The 26,015-nt window shown below is 41.0% G+C and overlaps 1 pseudogene across 1 annotated transcript in view; it reads right to left on the reverse strand.

Annotated features, from left to right (window-relative positions):
• The window catches only part of LOC309652725 (neurotrypsin pseudogene), a 56,319-nt pseudogene extending 32,817 nt beyond the window's left edge, over positions 1-23,502 (reverse strand). The window contains exon 1 of the transcript in view: positions 23,224-23,502. The product of the transcript in view is annotated as a neurotrypsin pseudogene (transcript). The remainder of the gene's footprint in view (positions 1-23,223) is intronic.
• Positions 23,503-26,015: the final 2,513 nt, after the last annotated feature.

Below are 26,015 nucleotides of genomic sequence, written 5' to 3' on the forward strand. Positions count from 1 at the left end.
CACATGTTATTTGTGTTTCTCTGTCTGACTTACTTCACTTAGTCTGATAATCTCTGGGTCTATCCATGTTGCTGCAAAAGGCAAAACTTAATTCTTCTTATGGCTGAGAAGTAGATCATTTTATATATATATATATATATAAATATCCCACATTTATGATATATATGTTGAACATATTTTCATATGCCTGTTGACCATCTGTATGTCATCTTAAGAGAAACATTTATTTAGGTCTTTGGTTGATCACATTTTCTTTATCCATTAATCTGTCGATGGACACATAGGTTGCTTCCATGTCTTACCTATTGTAAATAGTGCTGCTATGAACATTAGGGTGCATGCATCTTTTTGAATCAGAGTTTTTGTCTTTTCCAGATATATGCCCAGGAGTGGGATTGCTGGATCATATGGTAGTTCTATTTTTAGTTTCTAAAGAACCTCCATACGGTTTTCCATAGTAGCTTTACCAATTTACATTCCCACCAACAGTGTAGGAGGGTTTCCTTTTCTCCACATCTTCTCCAGCATTTATTGTTTGTAGACTTTTTGATGATGGCCATTCAGACTGGTGTGAGGTGATACCTAATTGTAGTTTTGATTTGCATTTCTCTAATAATTAACAATGTTGAGCATCTTTTCATGTACCTGTAGACCATCTGTATGTCATCTTATGAGAAACATCTATTTAGGTCTTCGACCCATTTTTTGATTGGATTGTTTGTTTTTTTTGATATTGAGTTGTATGAGCTCATACAACTTTATATATTTTGGAAATTAATCCCTCATCAGTCACACTATTTCCAAATATTTTCTCCCATTCCATAGGATGTCTTTTCATTTTGTTTATGATTTCCTTTGCTGTGAAAAGGCTTATATGTTTGATTAGGTCCCATTTAAAAATTTTTGCTTTTATTTCTTTTGTCATGGGAGAACAATCTAAGAAATTATTGCTATGATTTATGTCAGAGAATGTTTTGCTCATGTTCTCTTCCTGGAGATTTATTGTGTCGTGTCTTATATTTAAGTCTTTTTTTTTTTAAACATCTTTATTGAAGTATAATTGCTTAACAATGGTGTGTTAGTTTCTGCTTTATAACAAAGTGAATAAGCTATACATATATTCCCATATCTCTTCCCACCCACATCTCCCTCCCTCCCACCCTCCCCATCCCACCCCCCCAGGCGGTCACAAAACACCGAGCTGATCTCCCTGTGCTATGTGGCTGCTTCCCACTAGCTATCTATTTTACATTTGGTAGTGTATATATGTCCATGACACTCTCTCACCCTGTCACATCTCAACTCTCCCCCTCACCATATCCTCAAGTCCATTCTTTAGTAGGTCTCTGTCTTTATTCCCATCTTGCCACTAGGTTCTTCATGACCTTTTTTTTTCCCTTAGAGTCCATTTATATGTGTTAGCATACTGTATTTGTTTTTCTTTTTCTGACTTACTTCACTCTGTATGACAGACTCTAACTCCATCCACCTCATTACAAATACCTCCATTTCATTTCCTTTTATGGCTGAGTAATATTCCATTGTATATATGTGCCACATCTTCTTTATCCATTCATCCGATGATGGACACTTAGGTTGTTTCCATGTCCTGGCTATTGTAAATAGAACTGCAATGAACATTTTGGTACATATCTCTTTTTGACCTATGGTTTTCTCAGGGTATATGCCCAGTAGTGGGATTGCTGGGTCGTATGGAAGTTCTATTTGTAGTTTTTAAAAGAACCTCCATACTGTTCTCCATAGTGGCTGTCTCAATTTACATTCCCACCAACAGTGCAAGAGTGTTCCCTTTTCTACGCACGCTCTCCAGCATTTATTGTTTCCAGATTTTTTGATGATGGCCATTCTGACCGGTGGGAGATGATACCTCATTGTAGTTTTGATTTGCATTTCTCTAATGATTAACGATGTTGAGCATTCTTTCATGTGTCTGTTGGCCATCTGTATATCTTCTTTGGAGAAATGTCTATTTAGGTCTTCTGCCCATTTTTGGATTGGGTTGTTTGTTTTTTTTGTTATTGAGCTGCATGAGCTGCTTGTAAATCTTGGAGATAAATCCTTTGTCAGTTACTTCATTTGCAAATAGATTCTCCCATACAGAGGGTTGTCTTTTCGTCTTGTTTATGGATTCCTTTGCTGTGCAAACGCTTTTAAGTTTCATTAGGTCCCATTTGTTTATTTGTGTTTTTATTTCCATTTCTCTAGGAGGTGGGTAAAAAAGGATCTTGCTGTGATTTATGTCATAGAGTGTTCTGCCTATGTTTTCCTCTAGGAGTTTGAAAGTATCTGGCCTTACATTTAGGTCTTTAATCCATGTTGAGTTTATTTTTGTGTATGGTGTTAGGGAGGGTTCTAATTTCATACTTTTACATGTACCTGTCCAGTTTTCCCAGCACCACTTATTGAACAGGCTGACTTTTCTCTACTGTATATGCTTGCCTCCTTTATCAAAGATAAGTTGACCATATGTGCATGGGTTTGTCTCTGGGCTTTCTATCCTGTTCCATTGATCTATGTGTCTGTTTTTGTGCCAGTACCATATTGTCTTGATTACTGTAGCTTTGTAGTATAGTCTGAAGTCACGGAGTCTGATTCCTCCAGCTCCATATTTTTTCCCTCAAGACTGCTTTGGCTATTCGGGGTCTTTTGTGTCTCCATACAAATTTTAAGATTTGTTTGTTCTAGTTCCATAAAAAATGCCATTGGTAATTTGATAGAGATTGCATTGAATCTGTAGATTGCTTTGGGTAGTATAGTCATTTTCACAATGTTGATTCTTCCAGTCCAAGAACATGGTATATCTCTCCATCTGTTGGTATCATATTTAATTTTTTTCATCAGTGTCTTATAGTTTTCTGCATACAGGTTTTTTGTCTCCCTAGGTAGGTTTATTCCTAGGTATTTTATTCTTTTTGTTGCAGTGGTAAATAGGAGTGTTTCGTTAACTTCTCTTTCGCATTTTTCATCATTAATGTATAGGAATGCAAGAGATTTTTGTGCATTAATTTTGTATCCTGCAACTTTAACAAATTCATTGATTAGCTCTAGTAGTTTTCTAGTGGCATCTTTTTTCTTTATTTTATTTTATTTTATTTTATTTATTTATTTTTAACATCTTTATTGAAGTATAATTGCCTTACAATGGTGTGTTAGCTTCTGCTTTATAACAAAGTGAATCAGTTATACATATACAATATGTTCCCATTTCTCTTCCCTCTTGCATCTCCCTCCCTCCCACCCTCCCCATCCCACCCCTCTAGGTGGTCACAAAGCACCGAGCTGATCTCCCTGTGCTATGCAGCTGCTTCCCACTAGCTATCTATTTTACATTTGGTAGTGTATATATGTCCATGACACTCTCTTACCCTGTCACATCTCACCCCACCCCCTCCCCATATCCTCAAGTCCATTCTCTAGTAGGTCTGTGTCTTTATTCCCGTCTTGCCACTAGGTTCTTCATGGCCTTTTTTTCCCCCTTAGATTCCGTATATATGTGTTAGCATACTGTATTTGTTTTTCTCTTTCTGACTTACTTCACTCTGTATGACAGACTCTAACTCCATCCACCTCATTACAAATACCTCCATTTCATTTCTTTTTATGGCTGAGTAATATTCCATTGTATATATGTGCCACATCTTCTTTATCCATTCATCTGTCGATGGACATTTAGGTGGCTTCCATGTCCTGGCTATTGTAAAAAGAGCTGCAATGAACATTTTGGTACATGACTCTTTCTGACCTATGGTTTTCTCAGGGTATATGCCCAGTAGTGGGATTGCTGGGTCGTATGGTAGTTCTATTTGTAGTTTTTTAAGGAACCTCCATACTGTTCTCCATAGTGGCTGTATCAACTTACATTCCCACCAACAGTGCAAGAGTGTTCCCTTTCCTCCACACCCTCTCCAGCATTTATTGTTTCTAGGTTGTTTGATGATGGCCATTCTGACCGGTGTGAGATGATATCTCATTGTAGTTTTGATTTGCATTTCTCTAATGATTAATGATGTTGAGCATTCTTTCATGTGTCTGTAGGCCATCTGTATATTTTCTTTGGAGCAATGTCTATTTAGGTCTTGGGCCCATATTTGGATTGGGTTGTTCGTTTTCTTGTTATTGAGCTGCATGAGCTGCTTGTAAATCTTGGAGATTCATCCTTTGTCAGTTGCTTCATTTGCAAATATTTTCTCCCATTCTGATGGTTGTCTTTTGGTCTTGTTTATGGTCTCCTTTGCTGTGCAAAAGCTTTTAAGTTTCATTAGGTCCCATTTGTTTATTTGTGTTCTTATTTCCATTTCTCTGGGAGCTGGGTCAAAAAGAATCTTGCTGTGATGTATGTCATAGAGTGTTCTGCCTATGTTTTCCTCTAAGAGTTTGATAGTGTCTGCCCTCACACTTAGGTCTTTAATCCATTTTGAGTTTATTTTTGTGCATGGTGTCAGGGAGTGTTCTAATTTCATACTTTTACATGTACCTGTCCAATTTTCCCAGCACCACTTATTGAAGAGGCTGTCTTTTCTCCACTGTATATGCTTGCCTCCTTTATCAAAGATAAGGTGACCATATGTGTGTGGGTTTATCTCTGGGCTTTCTGTCCTGTTCCATTGATCTATATTTCTGTTTTTGTGCCAGTACCAAACTGTCTTGATTACTGAAGCTTTGTAATATAGTCTGAAGTCAGGGAGCCTGATTCCCCCCGCTCCATTTTTCGTTCTCAAGATTGCTTTGGCTATTCGGGGTCTTTTGTGTTTCCATACGAATTGTGAAATTTTTTGTTCTAGTTCTGTGAAAAATGCCAGTGATAGTTTGATAGGGATTGCATTGAATCTGTAGATTGCTTTGGGTAGTAGAGTCATTTTCACAATGTTGATTCTTCCAATCCAGGAACATGGTATCTCTCTCCATCTATTTGTATCATCTTTAATTTCTTTCATCAGTGTCTTATGATTTTCTGCATACAGGTCTTTTGTCTCCTTAGGTAGGTTTATTCCTAGATATTTTATTTATTTTTTTTTTAATTTTTGAATTTTATTTTATTTATTTTTTTATACACCAGATATTTATTAATCATCAATTTTATACACATCAGTGTATATAAGTCAATCCCAATCACCAAATTCATCACACCCCCACCCCCACCCCCAGCCGCTTTCCCCCTCGGTGTCCATACGTTTGGTCTCTACATCTGTGTCTCAATTTCTCCCCTGCAAACCGGTTCCTCTGTACCATTTTTCTAGATTCCACATATATGTGTTACTATACGATAGTTGTTTTTCTCTTTCTGACTTACTTCACTCTGTATGACACTCTCTACATCCATCCAGGTCTCAACAATTGACCCAATTTCGTTCTTTATATGGCTGAGTAATATTCCATTGTATATATGTACCACATCTTCTTTACCAATTCATCTCTCGATGGGCATTTAGGTTGCTTCCATGACCTGGGTATTGTAAATAGTGCTGCAATGGACATTGGGGCGCATGTGTCTTTTTGAATTATGGTTTTCTCTGGGTATATGCCCAGTAGTGGGATTGATGGATTGTATGGTAATTCTATTTTTTAGTTTTTTAAGGAACCTCCATGCTGTTCTCCATAGTGGCTGTATCAAGTTACATTCCCACCAACAGTGCAACATGGTTCCCTTTTCTCCACACCGTCTCCAGCATTTGTTGTTTGTAGATTTTCTGATGATGCCCATTCTAACTGGTGTGAGGTGATACCTCATTGTAGTTTTGATTTGCATTTCGCTAATAATTAGTGATGTTGAGCAGCTTTTCATGTGCTTCTTGGCCATCTGTATGTCTTCTTTGGAGAAATGCCTATTTAGGTCTTCTGCCCATTTTTGGATTGGGTTGTTTGTTTCTTTAATATTGAGCTGCATGAGCTGTTTATATATTTTGGAGATTAATCCTTTGTCCATTGATTCGTTTGCAAATATTTTCTCCCATTCTGAGGGTTGGTTTTTCATCTTGTTTATGGTTTACTTTGCTGTGCAAAAGCTTTTAAGTTTCATTAGGTCCCATTTGTTTATTTTTGTTTTTATTTCCATTACTCTAGGAGGTGGGTCAAAAAGGATCTTTCTGTGACTTATGTCATAGAGTGTTCTTCCTATGTTTTCCTCTAAGAGTTTTACAGTGTCCGTCTTACATTTAGGTCTCTAATCCATTTTGAGTTTATTTTTGTGTATGGTGTTAGGGAGTGTTCTAATTTCATTCTTTTACATGTAGCTATCCAGTTTTCCCAGCACCACTTATTGAAGAGACTGTCTTTTCTCCATTGTATATCCTTGCCTTCTTTGTCATAGATTAGTTGACCATAGGTGTGTGGGTTTGTCTCTGGGCTTTCTATCCTCTTCCATTGATCTATGTGTCTGTTTTTGTGCCAGTACCATATTGTCTTGATTACTGTAGCTTTGTAGTATAGTCTGAAGTCAGGGAGTCTGATTCCTCCAGCTCCATATTTTTTCCCTCAAGACTGCTTTGGCTATTCGGGGTCTTTTGTGTCTCCATACAAATTTTAAGATTTGTTTGTTCTAGTTCCATAAAAAATGCCATTGGTAATTTGATAGAGATTGCATTGAATGTGTAGATTGCTTTGGGTAGTATAGTCATTTTCACAATGTTGATTCTTCCAGTCCAAGAACATGGTATATCTCTCTATCTGTTGGTATCATATTTAATTTTTTTCATCAGTGTCTTATAGTTTTCTGCATACAGGTTTTTTGTCTCCCTAGGTAGGTTTATTCCTAGGTATTTTATTCTTTTTGTTGCAGTGGTAAATAGGAGTGTTTCGTTAACTTCTCTTTCGCATTTTTCATCATTAATGTATAGGAATGCAAGAGATTTTTGTGCATTAATTTTGTATCCTGCAACTTTAACAAATTCATTGATTAGCTCTAGTAGTTTTCTAGTGGCATCTTTTTTCTTTATTTTATTTTATTTTATTTTATTTATTTATTTTTAACATCTTTATTGAAGTATAATTGCCTTACAATGGTGTGTTAGCTTCTGCTTTATAACAAAGTGAATCAGTTATACATATACAATATGTTCCCATTTCTCTTCCCTCTTGCATCTCCCTCCCTCCCACCCTCCCCATCCCACCCCTCTAGGTGGTCACAAAGCACCGAGCTGATCTCCCTGTGCTATGCAGCTGCTTCCCACTAGCTATCTATTTTACATTTGGTAGTGTATATATGTCCATGACACTCTCTTACCCTGTCACATCTCACCCCACCCCCTCCCCATATCCTCAAGTCCATTCTCTAGTAGGTCTGTGTCTTTATTCCCGTCTTGCCACTAGGTTCTTCATGGCCTTTTTTTTTCCCCTTAGATTCCGTATATATGTGTTAGCATACTGTATATGTTTTTCTCTTTCTGACTTACTTCACTCTGTATGACAGACTCTAACTCCATCCACCTCATTACAAATACCTCCATTTCATTTCTTTTTATGGCTAATATTCCATTGTATATATGTGCCACATCTTCTTTATCCATTCATCTGTCGATGGACATTTAGGTTGCTTCCATGTCCTGGCTATTGTAAAAAGAGCTGCAATGAACATTTTGGTACATGACTCTTTCTGACCTATGGTTTTCTCAGGGTATATGCCCAGTAGTGGGATTGCTGGGTCGTATGGTAGTTCTATTTGTAGTTTTTTAAGGAACCTCCATACTGTTCTCCATAGTGGCTGTATCAACTTACATTCCCACCAACAGTGCAAGAGTGTTCCCTTTCCTCCACACCCTCTCCAGCATTTATTGTTTCTAGGTTGTTTGATGATGGCCATTCTGACCGGTGTGAGATGATATCTCATTGTAGTTTTGATTTGCATTTCTCTAATGCTTAATGATGTTGAGCATTCTTTCATGTGTCTGTAGGCCATCTGTATATCTTCTTTGGAGAAATGTCTATTTAGGTCTTCGGCCCATTTTTGGATTGGGTTGTTCGTTTTTTTGTTATTGAGCTGCATGAGCTGCTTGTAAATCTTGGAGATTCATCCTTTGTCAGTTGCTTCATTGGCAAATATTTTCTCCCATTCTGATGGTTGTCTTTTGGTCTTGTTTATGGTCTCCTTTGCTGTGCAAAAGCTTTTAAGTTTCATTAGGTCCCATTTGTTTATTTGTGTTCTTATTTCCATTTCTCTGGGAGCTGGGTCAAAAAGAATCTTGCTGTGATGTATGTCATAGAGTGTTCTGCCTATGTTTTCCTCTAAGAGTTTGATAGTGTCTGCCCTCACACTTAGGTCTTTAATCCATTTTGAGTTTATTTTTGTGCATGGTGCCAGGGAGTGTTCTAATTTCATACTTTTACATGGACCTGTCCAATTTTCCCAGCACCACTTATTGAAGAGGCTGTCTTTTCTCCACTGTATAGGCTTGCCTCCTTTATCAAAGATAAGGTGACCATATGTGTGTGGGTTTATCTCTGGGCTTTCTGTCCTGTTCCATTGATCTATATTTCTGTTTTTGTGCCAGTACCAAACTGTCTTGATTACTGAAGCTTTGTAATATAGTCTGAAGTCAGGGAGCCTGATTCCCCCCGCTCCATTTTTCGTTCTCAAGATTGCTTTGGCTATTCGGGGTCTTTTGTGTTTCCATACAAATTGTGAAATTTTTTGTTCTAGGTCTGTGAAAAATGCCAGTGATAGTTTGATAGGGATTGCATTGAATCTGTAGATTGCTTTGGGTAGTAGAGTCATTTTCACAATGTTGATTCTTCCAATCCAGGAACATGGTATCTCTCTCCATCTATTTGTATCATCTTTAATTTCTTTCATCAGTGTCTTATGATTTTCTGCATACAGGTCTTTTGTCTCCTTAGGTAGGTTTATACCTAGATATTTTATTCTTTTTGTTGCAATTGTAAACGGGAGTGTTTTCTTAATTTCACTTTCAGATTTTTCATCATTAGTGTATAGAAATGCAAGAGATTTCTGTGCATTAATTTGTATCCTGCTAGGTTACCAAATTCATTGATTAGCTCTAGGAATTTTCCGGTAGCATCTTTAGAATTCTCTATGTATAGTATCATGTCATCTGCAAACCGTGACAGCTTTACTTCTTCTTTTCCGATTTGGATTCCTTTTATTTCTTTGTCTTCTCTGATTGCTGTGGCTAACACTTCCAAAACTATGTTGAATAATAGTGGTGAGAGTGGGCAACCTTGTCTTGTTCCTGATCTTACTGGAAATGGTATCAGTTTTTCACCATTGAGGACAATGTTGGCTGTGGGTTTGTCATTTATGGCCTTTATTATGTTGAGGAAAGTTCCCTGTATGCCTACTTTCTGCAGGGCTTTTATCATAAATGGGTGTTTAATTTTGTCGAACGTTTTCTCTGCATCTATTGAGATGATCATATGGTGTTTCTCCTTCAATTTGTTAATATGGTGTATCACGTTGACTGATTTGCGTATGTTGAAGAATCCTTGCATTCCTGGGATAAACCCCACTTGATCATGGTGTATGATCCTTTTAATGTGCTGTTGCATTCTGTTTGCTAGTATTTTGTTGAGGATTTTTGCATCTATGTTCATCAGTGATATTGGCCTGTAGTTTTCTTTCTTTGTGACATCTTTGTCTGGTTTTGGTATCAGGGTGATGGTGGCCTCGTAGAATGAGTTTGGGACTGTTCCTCCCTCTGCAATATTTTGGAAGAGTTTGAGAAGGATAGGTGTTAGCTCTTCTCTAAATGTTTGATAGAATTCACCTGTGAAGCCATCTGGTCCTGGGCTTTTGTTTGTTGGAAGGTTTTTAATCACAGTTTCAATTTCAGTGCTTGTGATTGGTCTGTTCATATTTTCTATTTCTTCCTGGTTCAGTCTCGGCAGTTTGTGCATTTCTAAGAATCTGTCCATTTCTTCCACGTTGTCCATTTTATTGGCATAGAGTTGCTTGTAGTAATCTCTCATGATCTTTTGTATTTCTGCAGTGTCAGTGGTTACTTCTCCTTTTTCATTTCTAATTCTATTGATCTGAGTCTTCTCCCTTTTTCTCTTGATGAGTCTGGCTAATGGTTTATCAATTTTGTTTATCTTCTCAAAGAACCAGCTTTTAGTTTCATTGATTTTTGCTATTGTTTCCTTCATTTCTTTTTCATTTATTTCTGACCTGATCTTTATAATTTCTTTCCTTCTGCGGGCTTTGGGGTTTTTTTGTTCTTCTTTCTCTAATTGCTTTAGGTGCAAGGTTAGGTTGTTTATTCGAGATGTTTCCTGTTTCTTGAGGTAGGCTTGTATTGCTATAAACTTCCCTCTTAGCACTGCTTTTGCTGCGTCCCATAGGTTTTGGGTCGTCGTATCTCCATTGTCATTTGTTTCTAGGTATTTTTTGATTTCCCCTTTGATTTCTTCAGTGATCACTTCGTTATTAAGTAATGTATTGTGTAGCCTCCATGTGTTTGTATTTTTTACAGATCTTTTCCTGTAATTGATATCTAGTCTCATCGCGTTGTGGTTCGAAATGATACTTGATACGACTTCAATTTTCTCAAATTTACCAAGGCTTGATTTGTGACCCAAGATATGATCTATCCTGGAGAATGTTCCATGAGCACTTGAGAAAAATGTGTATTCTGTTGTTTTTGGGTGGAATGTCCTATAAATATCAATTAAGTCCATCTTGTTTAATGTATCATTTAAAGCTTGTGTTTCCTTATTTATTTTCATTTTGGATGATCTGTCCATTGGTGAAAGTGGGGTGTTAAAGTCCCCTACTATGATTGTGTTGCTGTCGATTTCCCCTTTTATGGCTGTTAGTATTTGCCTTATGTATTGAGGTGCTCCTATGTTGGGTGCATAAATATTTACAATTGTTATACCTTCCTCTTGGATCGATCCCTTGATCATTATATAGTGTCCTTCTTTGTCTCTTGTAATAGTCTTTATTTTAAAGTCTATTTTGTCTGATATGAGAATTGCTACTCCAGCTTTCTTTTGATTTCCATTTGCATGGAATATCTTTTTCCATCCCCTCACTTTCAGTCTGTATGTGTCTCTAGGTCTGAAGTGGGTCTCTTGTAGACAGCATATATATGGGTCTTGTTTTTGTATCCATTCAGTCAGACAGTGTCTTTTGGTGGGAGCATTTAATCCATTTACATTCAAGGTAATTATCGATATGTATGTTCCTATTTCCATTTTCTTAAAAGTTTTGGGTTTGTTATTGTAGGTGTTTTCCTTCTCTTGTGTTTCTTGCCTAGAGAAGTTCCTTTAGCATTTGTTGCAAAGCTGGTTTGGTGGTGCTGAACTCTCTTAGCTTTGCTTGTCTGTAAAGGTTTTAATTTCTCCATCACGTCTGAATGAGATCCTTGCTGGGTAGAGTAATCTTGGTTGTAGGTTGTTCTCCTTCGTCACTTTAAGTATATCCTGCCACTCCCTTCTGGCTTGCAGAGTTTCTGCTGAAAGATCAGATGTTAACCTTATGGGAATTCCCTTGTGTGTTATTTGTTGTTTTTCCCTTGCTGCCTTTAATATGTTTCCCTTATATTTAATTTTTGACAGTTTGATTAATATGTGTCTTGGCGTGTTTCTCCTTGGGTTTATCCTGTATGGGACTCTGTGCTTCCAGGACTTGATTAACTATTTCCTTTCCCATATTAGGGAAGTTTTCAACTATAATCTCTTCAGATATTTTCTCAGTCCCTTTCTTTTTCTCTTCTTCTTCTGGGACCCCTATAATTCGAATGTTGGTGTGTTTAATGTTGTCCCAGAGGTCTCTGAGATTATCCTCAGTTCTTTTCATTCTTTTTTCTTTATCCTGCTCTGTAGTAGTTATTTCCACCATTTTATCTTCCAGGTCACTTATCCTTTCTTCTGCCTCAGTTATTCTGCTATTGATCCCATCTAGAGTATTTTTAATTTCATTTATTGTGTTTTTCATCATTGCTTGGTTCCTCTTTAGTTCTTCTACGTCCTTGTTAAACGTTTCTTGCATTTTATCTATTCTATTTCCAAGATTTTGGATCATCCTTACTATCATTATTCTGAATTCTTTTTCAGGTAGACTACCTATTTCCTCTTCATTTGTTAAGTCTGGTGTGTTTTGACCCTGCTCCTTCATCTGCTGTGTGTTTTTCTGTCGTCTCATTTTGCTTATCTTACTGTGTTTGGGGTCTCCTTTTCACAGGCTGCAGGTTCGTAGTTCCCGTTGTTTTTGTTATCTGTCCCCAGTGGCTAAGGTTGGTTCAGTGGGTTGTGTAGGCTTCCTGATGGAGGGAACTAGTGCCTGAGTTCTGGTGGATGAGGCTGGATCTTGTCTTTCTGGTGGGCACGTCCACGTCTGGTGGTGTATTTTGGGGTGTCTGTGGCCTTATTATGATTTTAGGCAGCCTCTCTGCTAATGGATGGGGCTGTGTTCCTGTCTTGCTAGTTGTTTGGCATAGTGTGTCCAGCAGTGTAGCTTGCTGGTCGTTGAGTGAAGCTGGGTCTTGATGTTGACATGGAGATCTCTGAGAGATTTTCGCCTTTTGGTATTCCGTGGAGCTGGGAGGTCTCTTGTGGACCAGTGTCCTGAAGTTGGCTCTCCCACCTCAGAGGCACGGCCCTGATGCCTGGCTGGAGCACCAAGAGCCTTTTGTCCACACGGCTCAGAGTAAAAGGGAGAAAAAATAGAAAGAAAGAAAGAAAGAAAGAGGCTATAATATAGTGAAGTAAAATAAAGCTATTATAAAGCAGAGCTATACAGACAAAATCTCACCCAGAAGCATATACATATACACTCACAAAAAAAAGGAAAAGGGGAAAAATTCATATATCCTGCTCCAAAAGTCCACCTCCTGAATTTGGGATGATTCGTTCTCTATTCAGGTATTCAACAGATGCAGGCACATCAAGTTGTTTGTGGAGTTTTAATCTGCTGCTTCTGAGGCTGCTGGGAGAGATTTCCCCTTCTCTTCTCTGTTCGCACAGCTCCTGGGGTTCAGCTTTGGATTTGGACCCGCCTCTGCGTGTAGGTCGCCTGAGGGCGCCTATTCCCCGCCCAGACAGGATGGGGTTAAAGGAGAAGCTGCTTCGGGGGCTGTGGCTCACCGAGGCCGCGGGGAGGGAGGGGTACAGAGGAGGCGGGACGAGCCTGCGGCGGCCGAGGCCGGTGTGACATTGCACCAGCCTGAGGCGGGCAGTGCGTTCTACCCGGGAAGTTGTCCCCGGATCACGGGACCCTGGCAGTGGCTGGCTGCACAGGCTACTGAGAGGGGTGGTGTGGAGAGTGACCTGTGCTCACACACAGGCTTTTTGGAGGCGGCAGCAGCAGCACCAGCGTCTCAAGCCCGTCTCTGTGGTCCGCGCTGATCGCCTTGGTTCGCGCCCTTCTCTGGTGTTCGTTTAGGCGGCGCTCTGAATCCCCTCTCCTTGCGCGCCGTGAAACAAAGAGGCAAGAAAAAGTCTCTTGCCTCTTCGGCACCTGCAGACCTTTTCCCGGTCTCCCTCCCAGCCAGCTGTGGTGCGCCAACCCCTTCAGGCTGTGTTCACGCCGCCAGCCCCAGTCCTCTCCCTGCGATCCGACTGAAGCCCGAGCCTCAGCTCCCAGCCCCGCCCACCCCGGCGGGCGAGCAGACAAGCCTCTCGGGCTGGTGAGTGCTGCTCGGCGCCGAGCCTCTGTGCGGGAGTCTCTCCGTTTTTTCCTCTGCGCCCCTGTTGCTGTCGGGTCTGCGCTGATCGCCGCAGCTCGCGCCCTTCTCTGGAGTTCGTTTAGGCGGCGCTCTGAATCCCCTCTCCTTGCGCGCCGCGAAACAAAGAGGCAAGAAAAAGTCTCTTGCCTCTTCGGCAGCTGCAGACTCTTTCCCGGTCTCCCTCCCAGCCAGCTGTGGTGCGCTAATCCCTTCAGGCTGTGTTCACACCGCCAGCCCCAGTCCTCTCCCTGCAATCCGACCGATGCCGAGCCTCAGCTCCCAGCCCCGCCCGCCCCGGCGGGGGAGCAGACAAGCCTCTCGGGCTGCTGAGTGCTGCTCGGCGCCGAGCCTCTGTGCAGGAATCTCTCCGTTTTTCCCTCTGCGCCCCTTTTGCTGTGGGGTCCACGCTGATCGCCGCGGCTCGCGCCGTTCTCTGGAGTTCGTTTAGGCGGCGCTCTGAATTCCCTCTCCTCGCGCACCAGGAAACAAAGAGGCAAGAAAAAGTCTCTTGCCTCTTCGGCAGCTGCAGACTTTTTCCCTGGACTCCCTCCCGGCTAGCTGTGGTGCACTCACCCCTTCAGGCTGTGTTCACGCCACCAACCCCAGTCCTCTCCCTGTGATCCAATGAAGCCCGAGCCTCAGCTCCCAGCCCCGCCCGCCCCGGCGGGGGAGCAGAGAAGCCTCTCGGGCTGGTGAGCGCTGGTCGGCGCCGAGCCTCTGTGAGGGAATCTCTCCGCTTTGCCCTCTGCACCCCTGTGGCTGCGCTCTCCTCCGTGGGTCCGAAGCTTCCCCCCTCTGCCACCCGCAGTCTCTGCCCGCGAAGGGGCTTCCTAGTGCGTGGAAATCTTTCCTCCTTCACAGCTCCCTCCCACTGGTGCAGGTGCCGTCCCTATTCTTTTGTCTCTGTTATTTCTTTTTTCTTTTGCCTTACCCAAGTACGGGGGGAGTTTCTTGCCTTTTTGGAGGTCGGACGTTTTCTCCCAGCGTTCAGTGGGTGTTCTGTCGGAGCAGTTCCACGTGTAGATGTATTTCTACTGTATCTGTGGGAAGGAAGGTGATCTCCGTGTCTTACTCTTCTGCCATCTTCTCTCCTCCCCCCGGTGCATGATCTTTTTAACGTGCTGTTGGATTCTTTTTGCTAGTGTTTAGTTGAGGATTTTTGCATCTATGTTCATCCGTGATATTGGCCTGTAGTTTTCTTTTTTTGTGATATCTTTGTCTGGTTTTGGTATCAGGGTGGTGTTGGCCTCATAGAATGTTTGGGAGTGTTCCTCCTTATGCTATATTTTGTGAGAATTTGAGAAGGATAGCTGTTAGCTCTTCTCTAAATGTTTGATAGAATTTGCCTGTGAAGCTACCTGGTCCTGGGATTTTGTTTGTTTGAAGATTTTGAATCAAAGTTTCAATTTCAGTGTTTGTGATTGGTCTGTTATATTTTCTACTTCTTTTTGTTTCAGTCTCCGGAGGTTGTGGTTTTCTAAGAATTTTTCCATTTATTCCAGGTTGTCCATTTTTTTGGCGTATAGTTGCTTTTACTAATCTCTCATGATCCTCTGTATTTCTGCTGTGTCGGTCGCTACGTCTCCTAATACTGTTGATTTGAGTCTTCTTCCATTTTTTCTCGATAAGTCTGGCTAATGGGTAATCAATTTTGTTTATCTTCTCAAAGAAGCAGCTTTTGTTTTATTGATATATGCTGTCGTTTCCTTCATTTCTTTTTCATTTATATTGGATCGGATTTTTATGATTTCTTCCCTTCTGCTAACTTTGGCTTTTGTTTTGTTCTTCTTTCTCTAGTTGCTTTACGTGCCAGGTTCGGTTGTTTATTTGAGATTTTTCTTGTTTCTTGAGGTAGGAGTGTATTGCTATAAACTTCCCGCTTAGAACTGCTTTTGCTGCATCCAACAGGTTTGGGGTCATCATGTTTTCATTGTCATTTGTTTCTAGGTAATTTTTGATTTCACCTCTGATTTATTCAGTGATCTCTTGGCTATTTAGTAGTGTATTGTTTAGCCTCCATGTGTTTGTATTTTTTACACTTTTTTTCCCTGTAATTGATATCTAGTCTCATAGCATTGTGGTCACAAATGATACTTGATATGATTTCAATTTTCTTAAGTTTACCAAGGCTTGATTTGTGACCCAAGATATGATGTATCCTGGAGAATGTTTCATGAGCACTTGAGAAGAAAGTGTATTGTGTTGTTTTTGGATGGAATGTCCTATAAATATCAATTATGTCCATCTTGTTTAATGTGTCATTTAAAGCTCGTCTTTCCTTATTTATTTTCCTTTTGGATGATCTGTCCATTGGAGAAGGTGGGTTGTTAAATTCCCCTACTCTTATTGTGTTACTGTCAATTTCCCCTTTAGCTGGTGTTAACATGTGCCTTATGTATTGAGGTGCTCCAATGTGGGTGCATAAATATTTACAATTGTTATATCTTCTTCTTGGATTGATCTCTTGATCATTATGTCACGTCCTTCTTTGTCTCTTGTAATAGTTTTTATTTTAAAGTCTATTTTGTCTGATATGAGAATTGCTATTCCAACTTTCTTTTGTTTTCCTTTTGCATGGAATATCTTTTTCCATCCCCTCACTTTCAGTCTGTATTTGTGTCCCTAGGTCTGAAGTGGGTCTCTTGTAGACAGCATACATATGGGTCTTGTTTTTCTATCCATTCATCCAGTCTATGTCTTTTGGTTGGAGCATTTAATCCATTCACATTTAAGGCAATTATTGATATGTATGTTCCCATTACCATTTTAAAAAATGTTTTGGTTTTGTTTTTGTAAGTCTTCTCCTTCTCTTTGTTTCCTGTCTAGAGATGTTCCTTTAGTATTTGTTGTAAGGCTGGTTTTGTTGATCCTGAATTCTTTTAGCTTTTGCTTGTCTGTAAAGGTTTTATTTTCTCCATCGCATCTGAATGAGATCCTTGCTGGGTAGATTATCTTTGTTGTAGGTTTTTCCTCTTCATCACTTTAAATGCGTCCTGCTTCTCCCTTCTGGCCTGCAGAGTTTCTGGTGAAAGATCACCTGTTAACCTTATGGGGATTCCCTTGTATGTTATTTGTTGCTTTTCCCTTGCTGCTTTTAATTTTGCTTCTTTGTATTTAATTTTTGATAGTCGGATTAATATGTGTCTTGACGTTTTTCTCCTTAGATTTATCTTGTATCGGACTCTCTGCGCTTCCTGGAGTTCCATGACTATTTCCTTTCCCATATCAGGGTTGGTTTCAAGTATAATCTCTTCAAATATTTTCTTAGTAACTTTCTTTTTCTCTTCTTCTTTTGGGACCCCTATAATTCGTATGTTGGTGCATTTAATATTGTCCCAGAGGTCTCTTAGACTGTCCTCAATTCTTTTCATTCTTTTTTTTTTATTCTGTTCTGCAGTAGTTATTTCCACTTTTTTATCTTCCAGGTCACTTACCCGTTCTTCTGCCTCAGTTATTCTGCTATTGAATCCTTCTAGAGAATTTCTTATTTCATTTATTGTGTCATTAATCGTTTGTTTGCTCTTTAGTTCTTCTAGGTCCTTGTTAAATGTTACTTGTAATTTCTCCATCCTATTTCCAAGATTTTTGATCATCTTTACTATCATTACTTTGAATTCTTTTTTCAGGTATACTGCCTATTTCCTCTTCATTTGTTAGTTCTGGTGGGATTTTACTTTGCTCCTTCATCTGTTGTATTTTTCTCTGTCTTATCATTTTGCTTAACTTACTGTGTTTGGGGTCTCCATTTCGCAGGCTGCAGGTTCGTAGTTCCCGTTGTATTTGGTGTCTGCCCCTAGTGGCTAAGGTTGGTTCAGTGTGTTTTGTAGGCTTCCTGGTGGAGGGGACTCGTGCCTGTGTTCTGGTGGATGAGGCTGGATCTTGTCTTTCTGTTGGGCAGGACTGCATCCAGTGCTGTGTTTTGGGGTGTATGTGAACTTAGTATGATTTTAGGAGCCTCTCTGCTAATGTGTGGAATTCTGTTACTGTCTTGCTAGTTGTTTGACATGGGGTGCCCAGCACTGGGGCGTGCTGGCTATTGAGTGGAGGTGAGTCTTATTGTTGAGACAGAGGTCTCTGGGAGAGCTCTCGGCAATGGACATTACATGGGGCTGGGAGGTCTCTTGGTCCAATGTTGTGAACTCAGCTCTCCCACCTCAGAGACTCAGGCCTGACACCTCGCTGGAGCACTAAAACCCTGTCAGCCACACGGCTCAGAAGAAAAGGGAGAAAAGCAGAAAGAAGGAAAAATAAAATAAAAACTCATTAAAATAAAAATATGTATTAAAATTTTAAAAATTTTTAAAGTAATTAAAAAAGGAGAGCAACCGAAGCAATAAACAAATCCACCAATGAAAACAAGTGCTAAAACCTATACTAAGATAAACATAAAAATCAGAAACTAGTCAGTCACATACAGCAAACCCCAAGTCCACAGTTGCTCCCAAAGTACACCGCCTCAATTTTGGGATGATTCATTGTCTATTCAGGTATTCTACAGATGCAGTGTACATCAAGTTGATTATGGAGGTTTAATCCACTGCTCCTGAGGCTGCACGGAGAAATTTCCCTTTCTCTTCTTTGTTCACACAGCTCCTGGGGGTCCGCTTTGGATTTGGCCCCACCTCTGCATGTAGGTCGCCTGAGGGCTTCCATTCTTCATCCCCACAGGTGGGGGTTAGAGGAGCAGCACATTAGGTGGCTCTGGCTCACTCAGGCCATGGGGTGGGAGGGGTAAGGAATGTAGGGCAAGCCTGCGGCAGCAGAGGCCAGCGTGACATTGCAACAGCCTGAGGCATGCCATGTGTTCTCCAGGGGAAATTGTCCCTGGATCACGGGACCCTGGCAGTGGTAGGCTGCACAGGCTCCCAGGAGGGGTGGTGTGCATAGTGACCTGTGCTTGCACACAGGATTCTTGTTGGCTGCAACAGCACCCTTAGCATTTCATGCCCATCTCTGGCGTCCGCGCTGATAGCCGTGGCTTGCGCCGGTCCCTGAAGCTCGTTTAGTTGGTTTTCTGAATCGCCTCTCCTCCCACATGCCAAAACAATGGTCTCTTGACTCTTAGGCAGGTCCAGACTTTTGCCTGGACTCCCTCCTGGTTAGCTGTGGCACACTAGCCCCCTACAGGCTGTGTTCACACAGCCTACACCTGTCCTCTCCCTGGGATCTGAACTCTGAAGCCCCAGCCTCAACTCTCAGCCCACGCCCCTCCCAGCGGGGGAGCAGACAAGCCTCTCAGGCTGGTGAGTGCTGGCCAACAGCAATCCTCGGTGTGTGAATCTCTCTGCTTTTCCCTCTGCAGCTCACTGCTGTCCTCTCCTCCTTGGTTCCATAGCTTCCCCCTGACCACCCCCCGTTTCTGTCAGTGAAGGGGCTCCCTAGTGTGTAGAAACTTTTCCTCCTCACAGCTCGCTTCCAGAGGTGCAGGTCCCATCCTTATTCTTTTGTCTGTGTTTTTTCTTTTTTCTTTTGCCCTACCTAGGTGCATGATGACTTTCTTGCCTTTTGGGAAGTCTGCCGTCTTCTGCCAGCATTCAGTAGTTGTTCTGTAGGAGTTGTTCCACATGTAGATGTATTCTTGAATTTTTTGTGGGGAGGAAGGTGATCTTCACGTCTGACTCCTCTGCCATATTGAAGGTCCTCCCTGAGGATAGTACTTAAACCATGGGAGGGACAGGACAGGTTGGTATCACCTAGAAAGTGTGTAGGTAGAGAAGAAGGCTGGATATATTCCTGGGACACCCTCACATTTAGATGTCCAGTGTGGGAGAAGGGACCAACAAAGCGGACTGAGGAAAAAGGGCCAAGCAAATGGGCAGAGATGGCAGCAGAGGCAGGCTGACAGGAGCAACGTTGTAGGTGGAAGCAAACAGATGGGGGCAAAGACACAGACAGAAATGGACAAGGCAGAGATAGAGACAGAAACAGAGACAAGGGAGACAGACACAGACAGGGACAGAAAATGGCAGAGAATGAGAGTCAGAAGGAGACAGACAGAGAGACATCAAATGAGAGAGACATCCAATGAGAGGCAGGAAGGCAGATAGACAGTATCACACTCAAGCGTGCACACAAAGACAACACACGACCCTCCCCCACTCACACAGGCAGCCTTCAAGAGACAGAGGCAGACAGAGACAGAAACAGAAATAGAAGCAGAGGCAGACAGACAGACAGTCAGAGACTGCCAGATAGGGAGTCAGAGACAGAAGCAGGCAGTAAAAGAGTCAGACCAAGACAAACAAGATGTAAGAGAGACAGATGGAGACACACAGCGAGAGAGAAATCTAATATCCCTCCACCACCAGACTCGCTTCCTATGAATTTCAGCTGCTATCTCTAGCACACTTTGTAGTCCACAGGTGTCATACTCCTATTCTGGCTACCTTACTCTCTCTTTCAGAGGAGGGATTACCTTATTTTTATGGGCTGAATTACGTCACCCCCCAAAATTCATGGGTTGAAGTTCTAATCCGCAGTATCTCAGAATGTGACCATAACTCGAGTCTTGGCAGAATTAATTAATTAAAAATGAGGTCATTAGGGTAGGCCTTAACCTGGGACAAACTGTGTCCTTATAAGAAGAGGAAATTGGGAGATAGACATGTACGGAGGGAAGATGATGCAAAGGCACAGAGAGAAGACAGACATCCAAAATCCAAAGAGAGACACCTGGAACAAATTCTTCCCTCATGGCCCTTAGAAGGAAACGACCCTGGTGACACCTTGATCTCAGGCTTCTAGCCTCCAGAACTGTGAGAAAATAATTTTCTCTTGTTTAAGCCATCCAGTCTGTGGCACTTTGTTATGGCAGCCCTAGCTAACTCGTACACTCATGATTGTCCAACCTTAACACAAGATCATTCCCTGGCTCACTCTGATTTCCCTGAAACTCTTTTACACGGTTCAGACATAGAAGTCTCTGTAGGCGGGTCAAGCCTTAAGACAGGATGAGGATATTTTCCAGCTGGCCATGCAGTCATCACCTCTCAAGGACTTATAGGATCCAATCTCTTTCCTGAAGTGAAGTCAGCACAACTAGCCTAACCTACAGACTTGACTCAAGTCTGTCAGCTCACAAGGCATATTGCATGCTGTGTTAACATAGATACAGCAGCAGACAGACCTTTGGAGTGGTTCATGATTCCAGTATGCTGTGGAAAATATTGGGGTTTCTTTCCTAGCTGTTGCTGGTACTCCCATTAAGCATGGTAAGCAAGCACAAGCTTTACTAGATGCCTTGCTCCTTCCTAAGGAATGGCATGTATTTAACCTGGAAGCTCATACTAAGGAACAAACCCATGAGGCCAAAGAACATTTTGGCTGACCACTATTCTAAAGAGGCTGCTCTCACTCAAGCCCAATAGGTTCAGCAAATTTAAACACAATCTTGTTAGTCTAGGTCACTTTCGTGAAACTTTGAGCAAGCTTCAATCACAAACACAAGTTCTTCTTTTAAAAAAATTCATATATTGGGAGAAACTTGGTTTTACCCTCCAGTCAGGTGGGTTATAGAGTCACCAAGACAGCCTTTTGGTCTCTCCAAGACCCTCTGAAGTGGAGATTGGGAAAGCAAAACAAAACAAAAACAAAAACGTGCACACCATGACCCATGAAGTAAACTGACTCGAAAATTATTCTGGGGCAACGTAGGCGGGAAATTTTTAATTGGATAGAATAGGATATCCACAGTGCATACTGAACCTGCAAGACTCATTAACCTGGAAAATCTGTGAAGATGGCACATGGACAGGCGCCACAGCCTCAAGACTTTTTGAATATTTGCAAATAGAATTTACACAGCTCCCCACAATTATCTGTCCTTCCTCTGGATGGCTAGAAGCTTCCACTTGCCTAAAGGTAATAGCTCTTACCTTGCTAGAAAATCCATTACATTTGTGTTTTTCTTACTTGGGGAATACTTATCTTTCTAGTGACAGAGGTACTCATTTTACTGAGACCATAATTAAGGAATTTGTAAGGTCTTGCCCATTGGCCAAAAGCTACGCCATCCTTACCATCCTTAATACTCGGGGGGGGGGAGGGGAAGAATATATGTATACACACACATATATATATACATTCGATGGTACTACTTTAAAATACCATGGGTACTACCAATGGTCCCACTTTAAAATTAAAACTTCCTAAACTCTCTAAAGACTTACAACCACCAGAGCCTAAGGTATTCCTGTTGGTATCAGTGGACTTCCAGTCATCTCCCTCTGCCAATCATAGATTCTCACCTTACGAATTTGTCACAGGCAGACAAAATGAGATTGGACATAATGTCCTCTGTCTTAGACTCCACTTTGTTGCAAGCAGATACGGCCACATTTCATAAGGGACTAATGCAGTATGCTCAGACTCATTCCCAATAGGTATAAGCCACTCTTCTGACAGAGCCATCTTTCGAGTATGTACATAACTTAAAACCAAGAGTCTTTGTATCCTTAATGTGACACCGGAAAAATAAAAAACAAAAAACAACACTCTGGAGCCTCATTGGAAGGGCCTTTTATTAAGTTGCCCTTTATGGCCAACACTGCAGTCAAGCTACAAGGAGTAGATCTTTGGGTTCATGTCTCCTAGCTAAGAAAACATCGACCTCAGACTGATGGTATTTCTACTTTAACCAGAAACCTTAAACTGAAGGCTTCTGGGAATACCATCAAAGCATTCCACTACAAGAAGAGGACAGCTTTACCGAGAACATCAGAACAAGCAGATGACCTTGGACAGTGAACACCTGCCACCCAAGACAACAGAATAAGATCCTTGTTTCCACTTCATTACCTTGTTTGATATCATAATTCTGCTACTCGCTATTTACAAACTTAACTCTGAATTTCTGCATCTCTGCAGAGTCACCTCCAAATGCCGATCAAAAAGGTTGTTTCCAAGCCTCCTTATCATTCCGTTTCTGCTTCTTCTCTTTATCCTTTCTCTTTCTGTCCTTTTCATTTCCTCTCCTTTTCCAAGCACACAAAAGAGCTGGCATTTTCTAAGCCAGGCCTCCATTTGTGAAGCTAATGTCACTTATGACTGCTGCTTTGGTTCACCTTTGTTGCGGGCTCTGCGGTCCCTTTGCAAATACCTGTCCTTTACTCTGCTGGGAATCTCTCTCTCATCACCACTGCAGATTAGGATGCAACCCCTCCCAAGTCAGGGCTGCAATAATAACTTTTCCATAATAAACACCTGTTACACTATACACCCTCAGAGAAGGGGGTCTTGTTTTTTAGATCTGTATCCTGGGTCTCTAATCCCAAATTTATGAGATTAGTTTGCTGTGATGAAACATTTCTGACTGAAGGAGGAGCCTACACATAGTCTCTGACGAGTTTCTATATACCCTGGAGAGCCCCAAATGACTCGAATTTTATTTGAGGCTCAAATGTCTGCAGGCGTTCCTCTGCCAATGAGATCCTGTTTCCTTGCTTAGCATTTTCTCTTTTAAGACATTTAATCTCACCAATTTAATCAATTGGTTGTCTCTTTAGATCAGACTTAAAACCTCACTGCCAAAGCAGAAGAATAAGCTGAGGTTAGGGACAGGTAGACTCTTCTGAAAAACATTCATTACCACTGATGATGAAGAGGAACTGTGTGAAGAAGCCAATAGACTAAGCATCAATTTTGAGGACTCATCATTGCTCTGGATGGGTTTCATGATGCAGCTATCACCTGAGGGGTACCCTATGGACCCCACAATTACACAGTGGCTGGATGTAATGCTTGAGTACTCCATGCCATCATCTATGAAGTTACCTGAGCCACCAGTGATACCATTTAAAATATTGCATACCTGCTTGATAAATACAGAAATTCCAAAAGGCTGTCTCCCGTCATCAACTGGCATCATTCTGGCACTAAGGGAAGAACATGCACCGTCATTGGTGACAATTGTTGCAAGTGGAGTACCAGAAACCCTTATCGTGCCTTGGTGTATTAATGCACCTCTGAAGATAACTAAAACATTTGATAAGTGAATGGCATTGCCCTGACCTCTAGGACATTGTGAGTTGGCTTCAGGTGGCAGGGATGGGACAACTTTTCCTACATATTCCAAGTAAGGTTGTCCTCCTTACACATTGTTTTCCTTCAAGGGCTAGTGACTCCTCATTAAGTCAGTCCTATCACATCTAATCAAGAGCAGTGGTACCAAGCAGATGATCCAATCCCTGATTAAGGAAAGCAAAAAACCGAAGAATAAGACTCTTCCAACTGTCCTTAAGAAATTCCTTTAACTCTAGCTCCTGAACAGTCTTACTGATTTATCTATATGTATATCATATCTATATCTATATATCTTCTTCTAGATGGTCCAGCAATGTAAAAGAATTCATCTTGGCCAAGGGGACTGTGAAAGTGCTAAAACAGGCATGACGAAATGTGTCTAATTTCCCCCTTTCCTTCTTCCTTTCCTTTTCCTTCCTTCCCTTTCCTCAACTTTTCCTTCCCCCTTCCTTCCTTCCTTCCTTCCTTCCTTATTTTCTTTCTTCCTTTCTTTCTTTCTTCTTTTTCTTTCTTTCTTTCTTTCTTTCTTTCTTTCTTTCTTTCTTTCTTTCTTTCTTTCTTTCTTTCTTTCTCTTTCTTTCTTTCTTTCTTTCTTTCTTTCTTTCTTTCTTTCTTTCTTTCTTTCTTTCTTTTTCTTTCTTTCTTTTCTCTCTGCCTTCCCCCCTCTGTGAACTTTGGCTACAAGGCTTGCAAAATCTGCTCTCAGAAAATACTGTTCTGTTGTTTATTGAGATTGCATCAATCACCCCGAGCAAAGAGCACAAAACCAGGAACGACCCCCAACTGTGAGTTGCAGTTAAAGGAGAAAACTGCTGCCTAATGCAAAACAGAAGGAATACCTATCCTGCTACCCTATAAAACTCTGACCTTGCTTAAATTAAGTCACTTACTCTTCGTTTGTTCCCTGAGGCATATCAATGTAATAAACCTCTAACCTCTATTTGAATCACATATCATTTTTTTGTAACAGATCTTAAACCTTTAATCCCTGCTTGATTATTTTGATAAAAGATATATATGTCCTGAAAGATTTATGAAAAAAGGTATTCACTATAGTATTAATTATATTAGAAATAAGTAGGGAAGTATTTAAATAATTATGCTAAAAATATTTGATGGACTTTTAGATATCCATAAAATTAAGTTTTTCATTATATTGACTGATAAGAGAGTATTTCAAATTCTTTTTATCCCAAAAGGTAGTAGTGTGTGTGTGTGTTTATATCTATATCTATATCTATATCTATCTGTGTGTGTGTGTGTGTGTGTGTGTGTGTGTGTGTGTGTGTGTGTGTGTGTGTATACCTATGCACACACGTATTTGTGGAGAAAAGTAGTGAATGAAATACAGTAATATCTTCGCAGTGATCTTCTCTGGGCAAAGAGATTCTGGGTGATGGATATAATCACCTTAATGCTTCCCCAAATTTTTAAATCGTCACAATATATATACTGAGGATGGAAAGAAACTCTCATAGGAACTCATGCAATGTCAGGATTTCTCTTCCCCAGAGTCAAAATTGCAGTATGGAAACTGCCAGTAAAGTTGGCCCAGGTATGATTTACTGCATGCGTGTAATTTTCAAACCTCAGCCTCAGTCTTTGGGGAAAGCTCTACATTTTGAGACGAAAGACCACAAGAGAAGAGAAACATTGTAAAGAGGCTTAAGGAAATACAGAGAGAATGCCTCCAGGAAGCAGGCCAGACTCTTCCACAAACATGACCACAGGCCTTCAAAAACACTACTTCTGACGAGTTTCTAGTCTCACAACCAGGCGAGTTTGCTGAAAGGTTAAGGAGAGTAAACCATATAATCTAGCTGGAGCAATACACACTACACATGGAGACTATGCTCCTGGTCAATATAAAATGGCAACACAAATAGGCATCCCTGTAATATTAATAATAGCAAACAACCTAAGTGTTCAACAGTATAGTATGACTAGGAGTGGGCGAGAAAGAAGCTACTACAGGAATAATTATACCAACATGACAGCATGCCCCTAGATCCGAGAGGATAGCAACCAAAAAACATTTAAAGGGAGGTCAGGACATGGGTAGATATGAGAAGGGTAAAGGCACTAACTCGTCAGCTTTCGCACAGGACAGCCAGTATATACTGTTCTGTTTCTGACATTAACTGTAAATTAGAGACACAAACAACTTTGTATACATTAGCAACATGCAGAAGGAGGGCTATGTGAAAACTCAGATTGTTAGGTTTTAGAGTTTCTGATGAGTGAATCTGAGATGGGTACTGTAAATTTGAATTTCTAACAAACAAGTTCCCAGGTTATGCTGATGCTGCTGGTGCAGGCGCCTTGCTTTCAAAACCACTGACCTAGAGACACCAAGAG

The sequence above is a fragment of the Balaenoptera physalus genome (assembly GCF_965194825.1).
Source record: "Balaenoptera physalus genome assembly, chromosome: X".
Lineage (NCBI taxonomy): Eukaryota > Metazoa > Chordata > Mammalia > Artiodactyla > Balaenopteridae > Balaenoptera > Balaenoptera physalus.